This window comes from Neofelis nebulosa, chromosome 8, assembly GCF_028018385.1.
Source record: "Neofelis nebulosa isolate mNeoNeb1 chromosome 8, mNeoNeb1.pri, whole genome shotgun sequence".
Classification (NCBI taxonomy): domain Eukaryota; kingdom Metazoa; phylum Chordata; class Mammalia; order Carnivora; family Felidae; genus Neofelis; species Neofelis nebulosa.
This window is the reverse complement of record NC_080789.1, coordinates 29,063,926-29,083,241: the sequence shown is the minus strand read 5'-3', so window position 1 is coordinate 29,083,241 and position 19,316 is coordinate 29,063,926. Positions and strand designations below refer to the sequence as shown.

The 19,316-nt window shown below is 41.5% G+C and overlaps 1 long non-coding RNA gene across 2 annotated transcripts in view; it reads right to left on the bottom strand.

Moving 5' to 3' along the window:
- LOC131519107 (uncharacterized) overlaps positions 1 to 19,316 on the bottom strand; it is an 85,779-nt gene that overhangs the window by 55,981 nt on the left and 10,482 nt on the right. The gene's annotated exons all lie outside the window — the stretch shown is intronic.

The following is a 19,316-nucleotide window of genomic DNA, read 5'->3' as shown; positions in this document are numbered from 1 at the left end:
TCATTTAATCAGCAAAGGCCTAGAATAGTAAGGGGGAATAGTAATAAACCTAGGGGGAAAGTAAGTCATGACGGATCCTCAGTGGTTTTTGGAGACCCATTTGCACCTCCCCTCCCCACAAGTCCCATGGAATCCTTAAGAATACTACACATTTCCCAGAAGTGGAAACATCCCCCTCCCCTGGGGTATAAACTGCAGAACAATATAATGATTCTGACTTCTAGGGTTCTATAAAAGAATCTCAGTATGCGTTAAAGGTGCTTCTCTTTTGTACTGTCTTCAAGAACACGCACACATTTTCTAGGCACAGGAAAAATTTCAGTTTTCCAAAAGGAAGTGCTTGCAACTATAAATCATGCTCAGTGCTGACAAAGACTAACAGACAAAGCAGTGTAAACATATGAAACAGAAATGTTAAAAAGAAAAAAAAAATGTCACTCTGAATATTTTTCGTTACTGTGAATATAATCTTACCTACACGGTACACTCAGAAAAAACAAAGAAAAAGAAAAATATCTAAGAAAGATCTAATATAAACTAAAAGTTCTAACATAAATTGAAACTCCTAGATATAAAACTATTTAAAAATTAAGCTAAAAGCATATTCTACCTTCTAACTGGTGGCCAACTGTGAATATATTTGAGATATATTTTATAAGAAATAAACATCAATTGAAAAATTTGTTAAAACCAATGTTTGGAAAATATGGCATATGAAATATTGTATCTCCATTTTGATTGCTAGGGGTTTGGATCAGAGTTTGCAGAGAAATGAAGTTGGTTGGACAAGGAGTTGCCAAAATCACAGGTAACCCTTAGGTGCACAAGTTTCTTAGATCTAAATTATTCCTCATAGTCCTGTTCCTGAAATTGTCAACTTCGCAGATTGTGGCAAATGGAGAGATGCACATTTGTTGAAAACCTATTGTGCTCATTTCATATAAAATTTACATTGTGTGCTCACACCCAGCCTTGAAGCTAGGATTCACCATATCTGTTCTAAGAGTGAGGAGACAATGATTTACCTTAAATCAGTTACGCAAAGTCTCCCAGCAGGCAAGCGATGGGACCATGATCGATTCATTCTCAGGTCTGTGTGATTCTGAAATCAGCCATCTTTCTCTTAAATCCTACTGCTTTGCATTTCATAAAGACCGATGTATTAGATACCATGAACGAGTGATCTCAAAGATCAGATGCCTGTGAGATGGGAAGACAAACCACACTCCAAGGAGAGGGAGGAAAGGGAAGGTAGACTCCTGCCACGCACACTGTGAACGGTGGGTATTTACGTGGTCCCTGAAGCAGATGGGATGGACTCAGTCTGGGGCAGAGTAAGGAATTGGGGCAAGGAGAGTCTGTTCAGAGTTGTGCATGACTGAGGAGTTGGAGGAATCTAAGGTAAACATATGAATGAATGAATGAATGAATGAATGAATGAATGAGAACTCTACCGTAACCTGTTTTATCCCAGAGTCAGACCTGGGTTTGGGTCTATTTGCTATGCCTCACGTTTACTGGTCAGTTGCCTGCATGCCTGAATTTTATTTTATGTTTTTTCTGAAGACCCTTGGGGACACGCTGATCCGATAAAGTTGGCCAGATGATAAACTTCGAGAAGACCCAAAAGCACAGAAAGAAATGGTTTGTGAAGGCAGACACTGATGGCACAGCAAGAATTTCCTTTTACGGAAATAAGGCTGACCATCGAGTCCTAATGTGTACAACCTCCCCTTCTCCATCCCTCCATGCAAAAGTATATAAAAGTCAAGAATCCTGTGTTTCTAGGGTGTTCTGTTCTAGTAGATTCCCCACCCAAGGAGCGCTACTGATTCTGGCTTTGTAGCACAGGGTACCTTTCTGTGAGGGCAAATGGAGGGACCCTGGATCAGGCCCCCTGGCATCACTGACCATGCATTTCTCCTATGTGATTTTTCTGTTCTATTTTGATTCACTAATAACCCCAATCTGTTCCAAGTCATCATTTTCTCCAGTGCTCAAATTCAGACCAACTTTAATGCTCTAGCCTGATTCAGGTGAGATAATAATTGTTGATACCTCATAAGGGACTTTGTAATTGTCAAGGTTCTATCACACATATAATGTTATTTTCCATAGTACTCTCTTTAAGAAATAAGATATTATTTCCCAGTTTTCAAGACATAGAAACTGAGGGCCAGAACAGTCACGTCTCCTTTCATACCACATCACTGATGTATCTGGGGTTAGATCTATGTCTCATCACTACCCCACTGTCTTACACACAATACTTTTTACATGGCTTATGAAAGTATTGCATAGATCTTTTTTTTTTTTTTTCAAATGGCAATTCCCCCCATATTGGGAACTTTGGAATTCCCATTATGTGTCAGCACATTTCAAAACAAGTGTAAATGGGTATAAGATCTGACTGGTAGAAAAAAAAAAATCACAGAAACTTGAATAGATTTCTTTTCAATTTTACAAATGCAAGGGACCAGAATACAGTCTTGGAATATATTCTAAGCAGAGAGTTTGAAGACAAAATTGATCTAATTAGGAAGGTGTGAAGAAAATATCCCCAAACCAAACCATATGCCATGTAATAGTCTGGAGGTAAATAAAGAAAAGCTGCCTTAGAAATGAGAAAATCACAAGTACATAACAATTGGTGCCAGAACATTCACCACTTTCACTCATAAACAGAATTTTAGTCTACACTGGCTTGGGAAAGAGGTAGGTCAAGGAACATGGACAAGGACCAGGCACATAGTCAAAGCTAATCGATGCTTATTGAATGTATGAATGGATGGGTGGATGGAATCATTACTATAGACACCATTGAGGAAGGAGAATAGGAGATACTTTTCTCAAACATAGATCTTATTCTGTGCTATCCTACTATCTATTTCCCAGCTGTTTTTTGAGCTGGATTCCTAGGTATCACCTAGCCCTTTATAGACCGAAGAAAGGTCCAGTTGGAGTGGAGGATTAAGTCATATGATTGTGGTGTTGGAACAGAGTTGAGAGAGGGCATTTGGAGAGAGACGAGCAACATTCAACCTGCAGTAATAAAGCTGCCACCATTTCCTGTTTGTTGGTGACTTTATCTCTACCAGCTCATCTAATTCTCACTATTCCAGGAGGTAGATATTTCTACTTTCAATTTACTTATCAAAAAAAAAAAAAAAAAAAAGACAGAAGTACCAGGTAGAAAAGGCAGCAGAGCTGAGATTGTAACCTAAGCTTGTCTGAACAGAATGCTCTCTGCTGTCTTTACTAAACCACTCTCAGACCATAGAAATAACCCAACTTCTCCATTTTGCACGTGAGTAATGAGAAGTAATTCAACTGATGCCTGAAGATCATAAAATAGTTATGGATCCAGGTACCTTAAATCATTTTTTTGGTCCCCTTTACATTTATATGAAAGCTAGTCATTGATTTATTAGTTGAAGCCTAATTTAAAAAGCATACCGTATATACAGATTTTAGCATTCTCAATAGAACTGTGAGTTGCATAAATAAAAGATAAATGAGTTTCCCCGACAGAGCCTTTGCATCTAATACCGCATCGTCAGGATTAATTGCTGCCCCTCTCATAAAAATTCTGGTGGCAGCCAGTTCTGGAGAACTTGGCTAGAGGCTCTTGGCTCTTGGCGTACCTTGTCTAGGTAACTGCCTACCTTGGGGTCTGGGCCATCCATTTTATAAAGGTTTCAATCCATATGTATATCTGACATTTTCTTTTTTGCGTTTCGTGGCATAAAATATAGGTAACAATCCATAATTCTTGAATTAATCAAAATCACAAAACCAAACTGAATCAAATCTAATGTGTTTCTTCCCTGTTTTTCCAGCTATCGTATTCCAGTAAAAGGCATCTAGGATTGTGTTTTAAATACTCTATTTAGCATTTAAATCTACCCAGAATGTAAAATCCAATCATTTTCAAAAAGATTTCTTAAGACCGTGTGATTCTAGCTTGTGTCAGTTTCACATATTTCCTAGTATAAATTTGATCTCATGATATTTTAATATATTTGGGGGGGGATCAATTCTCGATTAGTTACTTAAATAATTGTGACAAAGCTGCCGTCAGAGTAATCTTAAGACAAACAAAAAGTGATTATGGAATACTGACTTGGAGCCATGCAATTTAAAAGGAAAAGGAAAAATAGAACCTGGCATACACTTGAAAACACTAATTGTAGACAGGTGGCTGAATATTCCCCCAAAAGCAATAGAACATTCCTTCCTTTGAAATAACAAAATAATGGCATTAACAGCCCATAATCACAGTGAAACGCTGGAATAACAAGAGAGTGGGAAGAAATTCCAAGGTAAAGGCCAAAATGCCAAGGTAAAATGCAAAGAATGACGATGGCTCCTTGCTTTTCAAAGATGCGTTTTCCAGAGTGGAAGAGGGAGTTGTAGCCGTGGAATGCCATACTTTGTGGCAACTAACGCTCGCTGAGAACAACAATTACAAAATCGTATATGGGAGTCATCCTCGAATGCTTGCTCTCAAATCTCATGGCTTACCAGATTGGAGCATGGATATTGCTGTAGGTGGCTGAAATGAAAGTGTTTAAGGGCTTTCTGGTCCTAGAAAAGTGCTGTGCAGTCTCAGACTCTTGGAACTCAAATAGATGGCACTCGTGGGAAATCAAACACAGACCAGTCCTTGTCAGGAGGAAGAGGTAGAGAAGTCCCTGGCTCACTTTGCAAAGATCATGAGGTTGTTCCCTTCACACCTGCCTTCTTGCATGCCGCAAATTTTTAACTTCAGAGTCACCTGCATCTTAAAAGTGTACCTACTAAATGTAAATATTCCTGGACCCACCATAAACCAAGCAGGTTAAATCTCCTAGCCTGTCTATGATGATTCTGTTAGGAAGTACAGCTGTCTGGAGGACGGGTTGAAGATTTTGAGAACAAGTTGAGGCTTAGTGTGAAACAGCACCGTGATTAAATATTCCTGACTGTTGACTGATGGCAGGGGCAAGAGGAGAGGGATAGAGTGACCTTGGTGGAGGTTGGGGGAGCAAGGGTCCTTACAAGGATCATTGTCCAGCTCTATTTTAAATCATTATTAGTTAATAAGTAACAGAATGTCAAGAGTGAGAAGTGTTGAGCCCAATTTTATCTATTAACACCCCCAAAGAAATGTATCTTTATATTTATGATGCACACGAAGGCACAAAATATGCATCCCATAGACAACGCTATAATATTTGCATATCCTATGGAAATACATTTTAGTTTGGCAGAAGTGGAGCTAAACGCCCTTTAGAAGAGCATACATTAGAGACCTTTGCTGTGGGGGATCAGGGCACTTCTTTTTGTATTATAATTAATGAACAATGAGCCGGAGACTTAAGTTCTAGTCTAATCATATGAACTTGGACAAGTCACTTTTCCTTTAACTGTCCCCCTAGAGTTAGCTACATGCTGTGGTCTGCCTTCCGTCACAGGCAGCACTTTTACCAAATGACCTATCACAGCACATTCACGGTCCCCAGGACTCCAGGCTGCAATACCTATGCGTTTGCCATTCACCGCCTGACTGCCAACCAGTTGCCTCAGCTTTTTTTTATCGTAATAATGATTAACGTCCAGGCGCACATTTTTGTCTTAGCTAGTTGTTGTAGCAAAAGTAATTTTTAAATGTAGTAGGTGCTATAAAGCAAGGGTATATAGGTCCCCTTCATAACCTGAGATGAGTTGTCGAGGGTTGGGGACAGCTGCTATCAACACTTGTCTTCGAGCCTTGCATCTGAGAGGGTGATATGGAAGTTATTACTTGCACTCATATTCCATTGGGGGTTGGGGAATTCAGTCACAAGCCTTCACTTGAAATTAAGGGCGTTTGTTCTGAAGAGGAATAAAGGCAGAAGAAACGGAGAGATCATTGGCAGTCTCTTCCACAGTAGGCTTCAAGTCAGCAAGCAAAAACCACAATGGCAAATTTGCAATCTTGGAGGATAACTGGTCTCCTAGACACTGGCTCTGTATGCTGCCCAACTTCTGTCTCTCAGTCAGTGCTCTGTACTTCTGAGGTTATTTTGAAAGGATTAGCCTTGATGAGAAAGGCCTAACTCTTAATGACATCTCTGCTACCGGTCTGTATACACAAAGTGCCAGCCTTTGTTGGGAGGAGGCTGTTTGATTGGATTTTGATTGGATTAGAGTTTTCCTCCATTTTTTTTAGCTTGTCATAAAAAAAAAATGTATTGTGCTTTTAGTTCTTTAATGTTTCATGTTATGGGACTCTTGGTCAGTTTTAGATTATAAGCCAGGGGAATAAAAGATCGCTCCTTGTTTTCTTCCTTCTTTGTTTCCAGAAATGTGCCCACTAGTTTAGGAAAATAGGAACATACGTAATCTCAACAAAATAAAGTACTCAAATTGAAGCCAGACTTACAAATAACCTGTATAATTTGGTAGAAGGAATATAAACTTTTAAAAATGAGCACATATCCAAATCAAGCCTAGATGAAGGAATCTTACATCACCCTGAGAACTTCTCTCTTTGCCTTTTCTCTAGCTTCTGCGTACGTTGAAGAAGTCTTGCCAATGAACTAGTATCTTCCAGGGTACAAGTTCAGTAGCAACGATTGAAATATTGAGGTAATAAAATTTCCTGTAAGTCATTGACCTTGGTAGTGAGCTTAGCAAATTTGATTAATTTCTCTGCCCTTCCCTTTCATTATCGATATAAGGGGATAATAACCCTTAGTATGTGTTATCCTAAGGATTTAACAAGTGAAATATTAGAGGGCTGAGCACAGTCCCTGGCATTTAGCAGTAAGTAAGCAATGGTAACCATTGCATTATCGCGCTATTTCCCTGAGAACAAGCACAGAGCCTGGCACATGAAAAGTGCTCAGTGAGTGTGCATTACATACATGAGTCTGATTGTGAAAGTGACTTCCTCTTCCCTACCTGCATCACTCCATTTCCTCCTAGTAGATGCTTAGTACATTTATTCACTCTGTACATATTTATTGGGACTTCAACAATGGAAAAAAACCCAGCTCAGAGTCTGATGAGGACCCACAGTCTTTACCTCGGCATTTTTACAGTTGGGAAGGTTGCCCTGACATGGATGTTATACTTTGTTTTTAGTTGTTTAATTTTTTTACTAGAGAGAGAGAGAGAGAGAGATTGATTGAGAGTCCCAAGCAGGCCCACGCTCAGCGGGGAGCCTGACATGGGGACCCTGGGGTAAGGATCTGAGTGGAAATGAAGAGCCCATGCCCAACCCATGGAGCCACGCAGGCGCCCCTGTTTTTAGTCATTTAAATGAGCTCCTTTCTTCAGGTGTGTTCTTAGCACTGGCCTCAAGGGGACTGTTCCTCTTGGTTGCGCCTATGGATGGCTGGCATCCTAAAACACTTTCTCCATACGGGAAACTCAGGAAGTCACGTTGGAAGCGGGAGGCATGGAGAATTCTCCGCTATCTTAGGATGTCTGTCTTTGGAAAACTTCTGTCTGTCGGGACTCGCCCTGGGCGGTTTTCCTCACTTGCTGGGGTTACTGCCTGGGGCACTGAGTTAAGCTGCAGCGCCATCTCGTGGTCAGATGATGTGGTGCCCAGATGCAGAGTTTCTAATGAGTAGGTGAGCAAAAGAGAACTCAGGAGTCACCTTATCTACTTCCCTTATTTATACATAAGAAAAATGAATCAAAAAAGAAAAAAGGAAATGACCTAAACTTTACGTTACAAAGAGTTAATTGCAGAACTATCCCACTTGGTTGCTATTTCCCTCAATAGTGTGCACTATGGAGCATGTGGTTGTGGCTGAAAGTTCGAGTTGTCTTCTAGGTACTTACACAACCTCCTGTGAACCTGAGTGGTCTTACTTTTAAAACGGGGTGATACGGCTGTTGTTGTAGCATCTGAACAGCAGAGTATTTTAAGGACTTTGTAAACAATAAGTTATGAAAAAGAAATCTAAGTTAATACATTTTTTTTTTCTAGATTTTTGGTAAGGAGACAGATGCATCTCATTTAAAGCTGCATTAACAGTTGAGAGCCATTCATCTATTCATTGCCCGCTTCCGGGAGAATGTGTGGAGTGGTGGCCACATCACTGTCGTGGGAAGAGAGGATACGGAAATGAAGAAAACACAGACTTTACCCTTGAAGAAAGCAGTCCAATAATAATGAAGACAGACATTAATAGATATAGTGTGTTGTGATAACAGATATTAGCGTGGATGCTGGTAACAACTTTAGTGCTTACACACAAAAAGAGTTCCGTTCTGCCAAGTTGCAGGGGGAAAGGGGGAAAGTTGCTGAGATGGAACAAGCTTCACATAGGAAAAAATAAACGTGAAGCATGGTCAGAGCAATACTAGAGGAATGTCAGAGACACAGATGGGACAAACCAAAGATGAACATTCTAGATGTGGAAGGATAAAACACTAAAAATACCCCAAACAAACAAAAAATACAACCTCACAAGAGAACAGAATCATCCTATAGTTATAAAAATATTCCAGTTCTGGTACATGTTTTCAGAACTCATGGCTGTCGTTCCAAATACATGACAAAATAATCTGGTTTGGATCCAAAATTTCATAACTTATACCAAAATTTGATATTTTGTTTGTAGTTATAAAAGCTAAGATCATTTTAAATTGTGGAATAGCATATAACCCAAAGAGTCGATGGAAAATGATGAGAATTGAATGGTTTCATGAAAGCTCATCTAGACCAATCATTCTGTAGATTTCTATATTACATATTTGTCTTTCAGTTCGATGTGTTAACAACTGTTGAAGTTTTTTTTTCCTCTTTCATCATAGAAAGTATTTGAAAAAAAACAATTTTAATGGCCTAGAAGTCATACTTTTCCCTTTTCAAATCCCTTCTAGTCTTCTTCACCAACCTCTGACATTCAGAGAATTGCTTTTTAGACACATTGATCGAAGACCATCTATCCACATATTGTTCATTCCAAATTGTTCCCTTCTGGGCTATCTCAGGATACGAAGTGTTTGTCAGTCCTTCAAAATATAGTAGTAAGGATAACTCTGTCAAAAAGACATTTCCATGTACAGTGAAAGCCTAAAATTACATTCTTCCAGACTGTTTTCCTATGCGTCTGCATGTCAAGGAGATAGAAAAACTTCAGATTTTTAGTCCAACAAAGAAGAAAGAAATTTCCTTTGACTGAGGGAATAGTTTGACTAGCTCCCACAGCCATAGCTCACAGGCATCTATCATCACGGTGGTTCATAAGGAAGATGACAAAATACAGATATATTGAGAACTTCTTACGCTGAAGAATTTCATTGACCTAGACTAGTACACTTGACTCTTAGGCCAGGTGACCCTGGACAGTGTCTTTGAGAACAAGTGGTTATCAAGGCTAATTTTGAGAAGTGGGTATTAACCAAATATGGATGGCCAAAGAGGGCAAAACAAAGGCAAGCTGTTTACATATGCCTTGTGGGATTCTCTCAGTCCTAAAAGGATGCTTCTAATTATTTCTTTGACCGCTGTCAGTGCTCATTAATTAACAGAAAAGATTATTAGGGGATATGAATTACTTCGGAGTGTTAGTCTCTTAAGTGACATAATTATTCCCAACAGAATTCTGAAAGGACACGAGTAACAACACTTCGAGGTGCCAGCTGACTTGGAACTGAAGACTTGAAATTGAATTATCGCCAATTCTGCAATCGTGGAAAACACTGGGCACGCTCTGTCCCAACCAGGAGAAATCACTGTATCTGCAAAAATCTCACTGATCACCAATGTGCGTGGGCCCATAAATCAGAGGGAATGAAACAACTTTCTTTGGATTTTGTGGCTCCTGTAGGAGATCTCATTGACTTCTCAATTACCAGAGTAAAGGTGGGGCATTCAGTCTAAAAGAGGAAAGAAGGGTAAGCCCAGCTGGAGCTCATTTCTACTTCTCTGCCGCCTTCCCTGCAGTCCCTGTATTAATCCTACGATGGTCTTCAGATGCTAACTTTCAAGTCCACAGGAGGAACAGGGACATAGCAATAGCTTTCGGTAGCTGGGATTTTTCTGAGTATCAGACATATTATCCTTTCCTCAGGTTAATATTTCTGGCCTAAAAACTTTCAATCACAGAAAATTCTGTGGGCTACCTTTTGAATTATTGCATGACAACAGTTCACATGCATACATTCCAATGCTTAATTAGATTCCAAATGGCAATGATAGACAAAGTAACAGCCTATAATTCTAGTACGTAATGCAGAAATTCAGACACTTTCTTGCAAACACCATATTCAGGAAAGTACAGGGGCTCCTGGGTGGCTCAGTCGGTTAAGCCTCCAACTTCAACTCAGATCATGATCTCATGGTTTGTGAGTTCCAGCCCCACATCGAGCTCTGTGCTGACAGCTCAGAGTCTGGAGCCTGCTCCAGATTCTGTGTCTCCCTCTCTCTCTCTGCCCTTCCCCTGCTCACGTTCTGCCTGTCTGTCTCTTTCTCTCTCAAAAATAAATAAATATTAAAAAAATTTTAAAAAAGGAAAGTGCAATGATTCCTGGGGTTGAGAGAGGTCAGGAAATCTAGAAGGTAAGATTCCAAAGGGGTGGTATATATTTCTGAGAGTGAAAAGTGGTTCTACGTAGTTCTGTCAGCAAAAGTTCGAGGGACCTCCCACCCATACCCACGTAGGTAAATACCGACTACACAGCATTAGATCACTTTCCACCCTCACGGTGTATAAGTTGAGAATTGTATTGGTGGCTTGAAACAGAGACCAGAAATAATAGCTGTCTACCAAGAAAGAAATTTAATGCTTCCTCATGTGAAATAAATCCGGAGATGTAAAGTCCTCTCTGCTAAATTATCCTTATGGGGCCTTTCCCCATCTTTCTCCTTACCATCACCTGCATGAGACTTTTATCCTCAACATCACCTCCTGTTCCAAAATAGCTACTAGATGTCCAGGCATCCCATGTGTACTCCATTATGGAAAGAAGGAAAAATAGACAGGACAATCAGTCTTTACCTGGCCTGACATCTATTCATTGCAGCAAACCCTGGAGTTAACTTGGGCACACATCTCTAATCTTTGGAACCAGAGAGTTAGAAAGTCACAATGATGGAATAAGTCACTTGTGAAAATCAACTTCTACTAGACGTGTGGACCTGTCCCCCTTGGTACCTGGCTCTCCTAGTATACTCCCATAATGACACCAGAAATGATGCCACTATATTTTCTTCTCTTTACCATCCAGGAAGATCCTGGTTTGCTCCTGATCTCTGCTTTATGGTAGGTGATAGAGAAATAATTCGTGGGCATCTTTTTCAGTTTTCAGTTTGCTTTAAGAATATGCTACAGAAACTGAACTTTCTAAAAAAAAAAAATTGACGGGGACGGGCAGATAGAGAGAGGGAGAAAGAGAATCTTAAGGAGGCTCCACACCCCTGACCCGAGCCAAAATCAAGGGTCGGACATTTAACCGACTGCGCAACCCAGATGCCCCTGAACTTTCCAAGTTCTGACATAGCTTAGTGCAATGCAGACCACAACACACAATGCTATGATGTCAGGGTGAAGTGTCAGGTCCTGCAAGAAGAGGACAGAGGGTTGTTCTATGCTGAAGACTACTGGGTGAGAGGGAAAGAGCTACTGGCAGGAATCCCACCCTTATCTAAAATGTAATGGGGGGAGTCACAGCACAGGAGGAAAACAGATTTGACCAAGCTGAGCCACTTCACTAGGGTGGGAGTGGACTGTCATGTAGAGGAAGATTTAGAAGGAAGACCATTCTCATCGAGAGAGGTGAACAAGGATATTAACAGCTTTCTGCAGAGGACACAGGAGTCTGGCTCTAATGCACCAAGTAATTGGTAAACTGAGTCAAGTGGGGTGATAATGGTGTGATCTGGACAGAGGTGCCATGTGCCTGTCTGTGGGCCAGATCTCAAACCCCACTGTAGAGCCTCTGATTTGCCAGACAAGGCAGAGGTAACTAAGAGGGAAACCAACATTGGGAGAAGGTTCTCCGCCATAGGAATGGGCCTGGGGAAATACATACCCATCCACAAAGATAGCATTTAGGTTCATTCACCTGACTCTTGGAGAACCTGTGGAAAACACCACTCATACAATCTTAATGTTGCTTTGAAAGGGGATGCTATTGTCCTAGAGAAAGAAACTGAAGACCCTTTTCCACTTTATAGGAAAGCTGGACATCTAGAGAACTTCATAGCATTTTGCAGGGGAGCAGTTTTTCCAGGACACGTGGCGGGATAATATTTTGAGATACCTCATGACCTTTATTTTTCTCTTTACTAGTAATTCGCTTTCATGTCCCTCTCTCTCATCCATGTGGAGTCGTGCCCAGTGCACCTGGAGGGCAGTCTGACCAGGCAGAAAGTGGAGGGGAAAAAATGGTGTCTTTGTGGCTTAAGAAAAGGCATCTGGCTTTTCTTTCTTCTAGCGTTGGGGGAGTACTTGGTTAGAAAAAAATATCCTCCCACATAGTAGAAGAGGAAGAAAGACAAAGAGGGTAGGGTGGCTCAGCTGATTAAGCATCTGACTCTTGATTTCAGCTCAGGTCACGATCTCACAGTTCATGGGTTCGAGTCCCTCATTGGGCTCTGTGCTGGAGCTGCTGGGGATTCTCTCTCTCTGCCTCTCTCCTGCGTATGCACTTGTGCGCTCTCTCTCTCCCTCTCTCTCTCTCTCTCTCTCTGTAAATAAATAAACGTAAAAAAAGGAGGGCAAAGATCAAAGGGGTGATGATGTTGGGGGCCTGTTTATGGAAGTGGATATGAGGAGATCACGTAGATAAGAATGGAAAGTGCCACGGAATAGAGCCACCCATGAAAGACACTGCTTGCACTCCCAGATGTTGTAGGGGAATTGCATCAGTATATGGCCAACTGCCCAGCCTCAGCCCCAGTAAGAACCACACACAGAATTTGCCCTGGGTCTATGTTAACTTTCCTTTGCCCCAGCATTGGGGCATCCCTTTGCAGTAGCTAGATGCACACGGAGAGTTCCTGTGCCCTGACGTTGCTGAAAATACATCGCATCACTGCACGATAGGCAAGTGTGCCGAGTGCCTTTCCTCTTATCTGTCTACTTCTCTGTTTCCCCAGTCACATTTGAATGCATGCTCCCTCTTTTCTCTCTTCCCTGACTGTGGGTTTCTCTCTTCTACCTTAGGGCATTTGCACATGCTGTCTCCACTGTCTGAAACACTCCTCTCGTCTGCCTGCTTGCCCCTTCCATCGTGTCCTCTAAAAACACATATGTCTAAGTTATATTTGTCCTTCAGGACTCAGCTGAAGTAGTACATCCTTAGAGAAACCCATTTTGAGATCTTAAGAACAGTTAAGATACTTATGTATATGTACACTTGAATTGTCATTCCTTTTTTAAAAAGTTTTTTTTTTTTAATGTTTTCTTTACTTTTGGAGAGAAAGGGAGAGCATAAGCCCGGGAGGGGCAGAGAAAGAGGGGGACAGAGGATCCGAGGAGGCTCTGTACTGACAGACTGACAGCAACGAGCCCGATGTGGGCCTCCAACTCACGAACCGTGAGATCATGACCTGAGCTGAAGTCAGACGCTCAACCAATTGAGCCACGCAGGTGCCCCTTGACTTGTCATTCCTGAGGAAGTACATCCCAGATTGTAATTGTCCCTCTACCATACAAGGCCCTAAGAACACTGGAGACAGGGACCATATCTTTTTTGCCAATAATTGTACCGTCAGTACTCAACATAACGCATGGCATGTATTAGGTACTCAGTAAATATTTTGTGAATGAATATAGGCACTCTTATCTAATACTGTCCCCGGCATGCGTATAGTAGGTGACAAATACACATACACACCTACATAAATATATAAATGCAAGTACAAATACATATAAACTAAAGAATTTCATATATATAAATAAGTAAAGTTATGAAGGAATTGTTTAAGATGCCGTGTGGTAGAGTGGAATGAACACGAACTCTACAACCCGTAGATTAGGATCTAACTACAGTTCTTCAACTAACTGTTGTGTGAGTTTGAGTGAATTGGCTTAACTTTCTAAGCCTCAGTTTCCTCATTTGAGGAAAAGGATAACAACTCCGAACTTGATTGCCAAGTTCAAAAGAGATGATGTTCAAAAACTGCCTAGCCCAGTGCTTCGTAAGTCTTCAATAAACGGTGGCTATTGACATGGTTGAATTTGTATATCATATATGTTAAAGAAGAATGTAGAACTCTATTTAGTTGAGTTCCCACACAAAAACAGCGTTGGATACATTCAGATGGGTTCAGTAAGTAGTTGCAGAACAAATAAGTGAAAACATCGGTTTTTAGCACGACTTGAAATCTCTATTGTGTGAACAACGTATTTTTCAAGAGTATGCCAGAACAATGCAGAATCCTGCCGCTAGGTGTCGATAAATACACATGGCAAAAAACGAGGTCTAGCTTCTGGTTCTGATGTAATATTTTCTTGTAAAAGTAATGATAAGGCACCATGGCTATTTACACGCAAAGTTGCATGCTCAGTCAGTAATTCAAAAGTGCCCAACTGTACAGCCGTATCTCTCAAATAAATTCATATTTTCTCCCCCATCCCTTCCTCTTTTCCCTCTCTCCTTCTAATCCCTCTCTTCTTCTCTCTGCCTTTTTCTCTCTTCTCTCTTTCTTCTTTCCTTCCTCCCTTCCTTCCTTCCCTCCCTCACTTCCTTCCTTCCCTCCCTCCCTCTCTCCCTTTTTCTTCTTTCTTTCTTTCTTTCTTTCTTTCTTTCTTTCTTTCTTTCTTTCTTTCTTTCTTCTTTCTTTCTTTCTTTTTCTTTCTTTCTTTCTTTCTTTCTTTCTTTCTTTCTTTCTTTCTTTCTTTCTTTCTTTCTTTCCTTCCTTCCTTCCTTCCTTCCTTCCTTCTTTCTTTTCTTCTCAGAGAACAAAGAACAAAGCCTTTACTCTGGTTATCATATTTTATAAGGCATGCACACACATAAACGAGGAAGTTCAGGCTCCTAGAGCTGGCAAAAGGCTGAGCTGGGAACGGGAACTTTCTGCCATAGCACAACACCTTCCACTTGCACCAGCCCAAATAATTGTTTAAACACTGTCCCCCCTCTTCCTCATTGTTCCACCTCCTTAAGTCTTTTCTTGGTTCGCCCATGATTCAGATCATTTCTTCTGTTTCGTGAGCTTTGCCCATCCACACCTTCTCCCAGGAATTCTACCTACCCTTCTCCACTCCCTTTAATCCCCTGGACATCTGGGTAACAATTGATTTCTTCCTGGGGCATTTAGAAACCATCCTCAAAAATGTTTTCTCTTAGCCATCCCTCACTAGATACAGAGTCCATGTTACATGCTGTATTACTTTGCTAAGGCAGCCAAAACAAACTACCAGAGATCAGGTGGCCTAAACAACAGACTTATTTTCTGACAGTTCTGGAGGCTACAAGTTCAACAGCAAGGTGTCAGAGGGGGCTGTGTCTTCTGAGACGTCTCTCCTTGATGTGCGGATGGTCCTCTTCTCCCTGTGTCTTCACATTGTCTTTTCTCTGTGCAAGTCTGTGTCCAAATTTCCTCTCCTGATGAGAATACCAGTCTATTGAATTAGGACCCACCCTCATGACCTTATTTTAACTTCATTCCCTTTTTAAACACCTTATATCCATAAAGTCACATTCTAAGGTAGTTTAATATGAACTTTGGAGGGACACAATTCAGCCCACAACATAAACCGCAAAGAGCCCCCGGATTTTCTCAGTACCATTTACCATAACTGTAATTATTTTCACATGTAAGTCATTTTTAAATGCCTGTCGCATACCTAGAGTTTCCATAAGGGCAGGAGTCAGGTCTGTTTGGTTGAAAACACAGCTTTAGTGGGGGTGCCTGCGTGGCTCATGTTGGTTGAGCATCTGACTTCGGCTCAGGTCATGATTTCACGGTTTGTGAGTTTGAGCCCCACGTCGGGCTCGCTGCTCTCTGCTTCAGATCCTCTGTCCCCTTCCCCCACTCACTCTCTCTTTCTCTTCCTTTCTCAAAAAATAAACATTAAAAAATTTAAAAAGAAAGCACAACCTTAGCACCCGAAACTGCCTGGTGCCTAGTATGTAGCAGGTTATCTCCTTGACATTGCTATTAAAATCGTCTTTGTTATTATTATTTCCTATGTAACTACAGTATCTGGCACAAAGTGAGTAGCTGAGTAAATATTTAGTTAAAGACATTTAATAACTAGCAACTGAAAAGAATGCCCTAGACACTTTTTCTTTTGTTGTTTTTTCTCTTAGACCAATGAGTGGCTCACTTTAGCGTGCCAGTCCGTGTATGTGTCCTTCCTTCTCTCACCACATATTTGCATTAGCAAACAGAGAAAGGACGTTTCATATAGTGAGGTGTGCTTCGTAATAGCAAACTGGCCTCAGCTCAGGTTTAACACACTGCGCCTTTGATGGCGTGCTAATGACACGAGCGGTGCTACTTTGTGAAGTCAGGTGTCCTCCAGAGCCACGTTCAGTACTGTCCTTGGTCCCTGGCACTGGGGCCCATGGCCTGGCCTGCACTGCCCTCCGCCAACTGCCTTCCTCTCTGTAAGGGAGGAATATACGGGGCCAAGGTAAATGGTACATAAAAATCTATTACCCAGGTTCCCCATCTTTCTGGACCTTTCTCTGAGTCCTCGGGACCCTGAATTGCCCTGTCAAAATGGCCCTGAGATGGCTTCTGGGACTTGCATAGGTCCCTTCCCCAGATTCATCCTTCTGAGAGCATTCCCACATCCAAGAGAGGGCAGGACAGTCCTCATGGTATGGGACAGAGCCAGGGGTGGAAAGGAAAGGGGGCAGGGCATGGGCCAGGGGCCCCCATTTGATCTCTTAGCTCTATCCCCCCAAATATCTGGGCAGCCCTGGATGTCTTTGCATATTTTATGCTCCTGTGTCTCATCTAAGAGATTATACTACAATCCATAGAAAAGTTTCCCAAGACTCAGCCTCAGGAATCCTGATGCCTCTGGCTGTGTTGCCTAGAACCAGCCAGGCCTGAACTTGTATCCCAAATCTACCACCATTGTCTGTGTGCATTTACATCAACTGCTTACATTTGCTGAGCTTCATTTTCCCCAAATGAAAAAAACGGATTTGGGGGTACTCAAACAGGGTGATGTATTTACGACAAAATTTTCAGTGATGTTCCTTGTTGCCCTGCAATGGATTACTAGGACCCAAAGATGGGGGGGAAGAGGTATTATATATCCCACCTTCTAAGGAAATGTCAGTTAAGTGTGCATCAGCAGTTGGGGCCAGATACCTCCCACAGAGCGTAGAAAGAGACAACGCAATGCCCTCAGCAGAACCTTGGCAAGAGTAATTAAAGAGGCATGGGAACACACGAAAAGTAAAATACAGCAATTTAAAAAATGTATATAAAGCAGAAAAAAGCAGCAAGAAAAACATGGTAATGAAATATGGATAAATAACAGACCTGGTTATTCTTAACGAGTCATAAAGCAAATGACAGCAAAAAACAATGTTTGCATTGATTGATTGATTGATTGACTGGTAGTATATGTGGGGGAGGGGCAGAAGGAGAGGGAGAGAATCCTAAGCAGGCTCCACACTGGGCCGGATGCAGGGCTCAATCTCAAGACCATGAGATCACGACCCGAGTCAAAATCAAGAGTCAGATGCTTAACTGACTGAGCCCCGCAGGCGCCCCTACAATGTCTGCATTTAAAACATATTCTCTTGGGGCTACTGCACCCATGAAGTAAGTCTTTCTTTTAATCATGCTGGGCACATGCACTGAGAAAAATGAGGCCCCGTTTTTAGCCCCTGACACTGAGAACTGAAAAAAAAGGTAAAGAGATCATCAATGAACTGGGGAATGCCATGTAAAACAAACTAAAGGAAAGAATTCGATGAAGAGTTATAAAAACAACTTCCTTCTCTTCGTTAAGTAGCTGAAGGTATGATTTTTCAGGGCCCTGTTACACAGTCTTACAAAAAGACAACATGAGAGGAATTGAAATTTTAGATTGGGCCAGTGAGCTATAATGATTACCCAGAAATACGTTTTGAACATCTGAAGTAACTTTTCCCATCATACTCTTCTGGCACTTTCTCTGTGACCATAAGCTAAACTACTTGACGGGGCGCTTGGGTGGCTCAGTCGGTTAAGCGTCTGACTTCAGCTCAGGTCATGATCTCACAGTTTGTGAGTTCGAGCCCCATGTTGGGCTCTGTGCTGACAGTTTGGATCCAGAGCCTGCTTTGGGTTCTGTGTCTCCCTCTGTCTCTGCCCCTCCCCCACTCGCACATGCTCTCTCTTTCTCTCTCAAAAATAAATAAACATTAAAAAAAAATAAAAAAATATGAATGAATAAAGCACATGACAAGCTATACTGTTACCAAGAAGAATTTACTGAAAAATGTTCTCATTGTAAGCAGCTTATCCAAATTAGGAAGGGAGTTTACTGATCTGAATACTAAGACAGAGCAAGACACCTGATTCTAGTGGGAATATTTTAGCCTTGTGTTCACCTCTTGGCTCTTCTATCAGCTGAACAATTTCAGGCAAGTCACTCAAAATTACCGAGCCTTGTTTCCTTCTTAGAGGAACAGGGGAGCACAATCTCTACTTGGCAGATATGTTGAGAGGGTTAAAAGTGACCTCAAATGTAAAGGGCCAAGAATGAGTCTTGCATGGTGGACATGCTTCATCTGGGCCAGCTGTTCCTGCTCCAGTAGCTTTGAACTTCTGCCGTGCGAATGCAATGGAGGCTAATCTCAGAACCATTTATGTAACCAATAATTCCCCAAATGTTAATATCTCTTCACATTCAAGAAGACTAGATTGCGAATGCTTGCACCTTTGAAAACTGCTACAATTTTACTTACATACTGAAAAAAAACGAGGCCCAGAAAAGGCAAGTTGCAGATTATTTTGGCACCACACCGAGGAGGAGGAATCTAATCTAGCTCCATCTGTTATGCAAAGGTGGGCTCTTCTTTTCATTTGATTAATAAAAAGTTAAGGAGAAGAAAAACAGCTGTCATAGATACTCTGTTGAACTGATACGGTAGTTACTTTTGATGAGCCCAGAAGCCACTAAATTAAGAGTTCCGTTCATTTAGGTAGATGGTGGTGATGCAGCCACACCCTGATCCATTTTGCTGGCTGTGGCAGCATACCCCAGTTTCTGAGATGATGGTTGCTCACAACTACCCCCTTCTCCAAAGAATTTCTCCCTTTAAGCCAATACTACTTAGCCTGAGAGGTTCTGTCCTCCCCACTCCATCCTTCTACATCCCATAGCCAATGACAGACTGACCACGGATAAAAATGGTGGTGCTCGTGT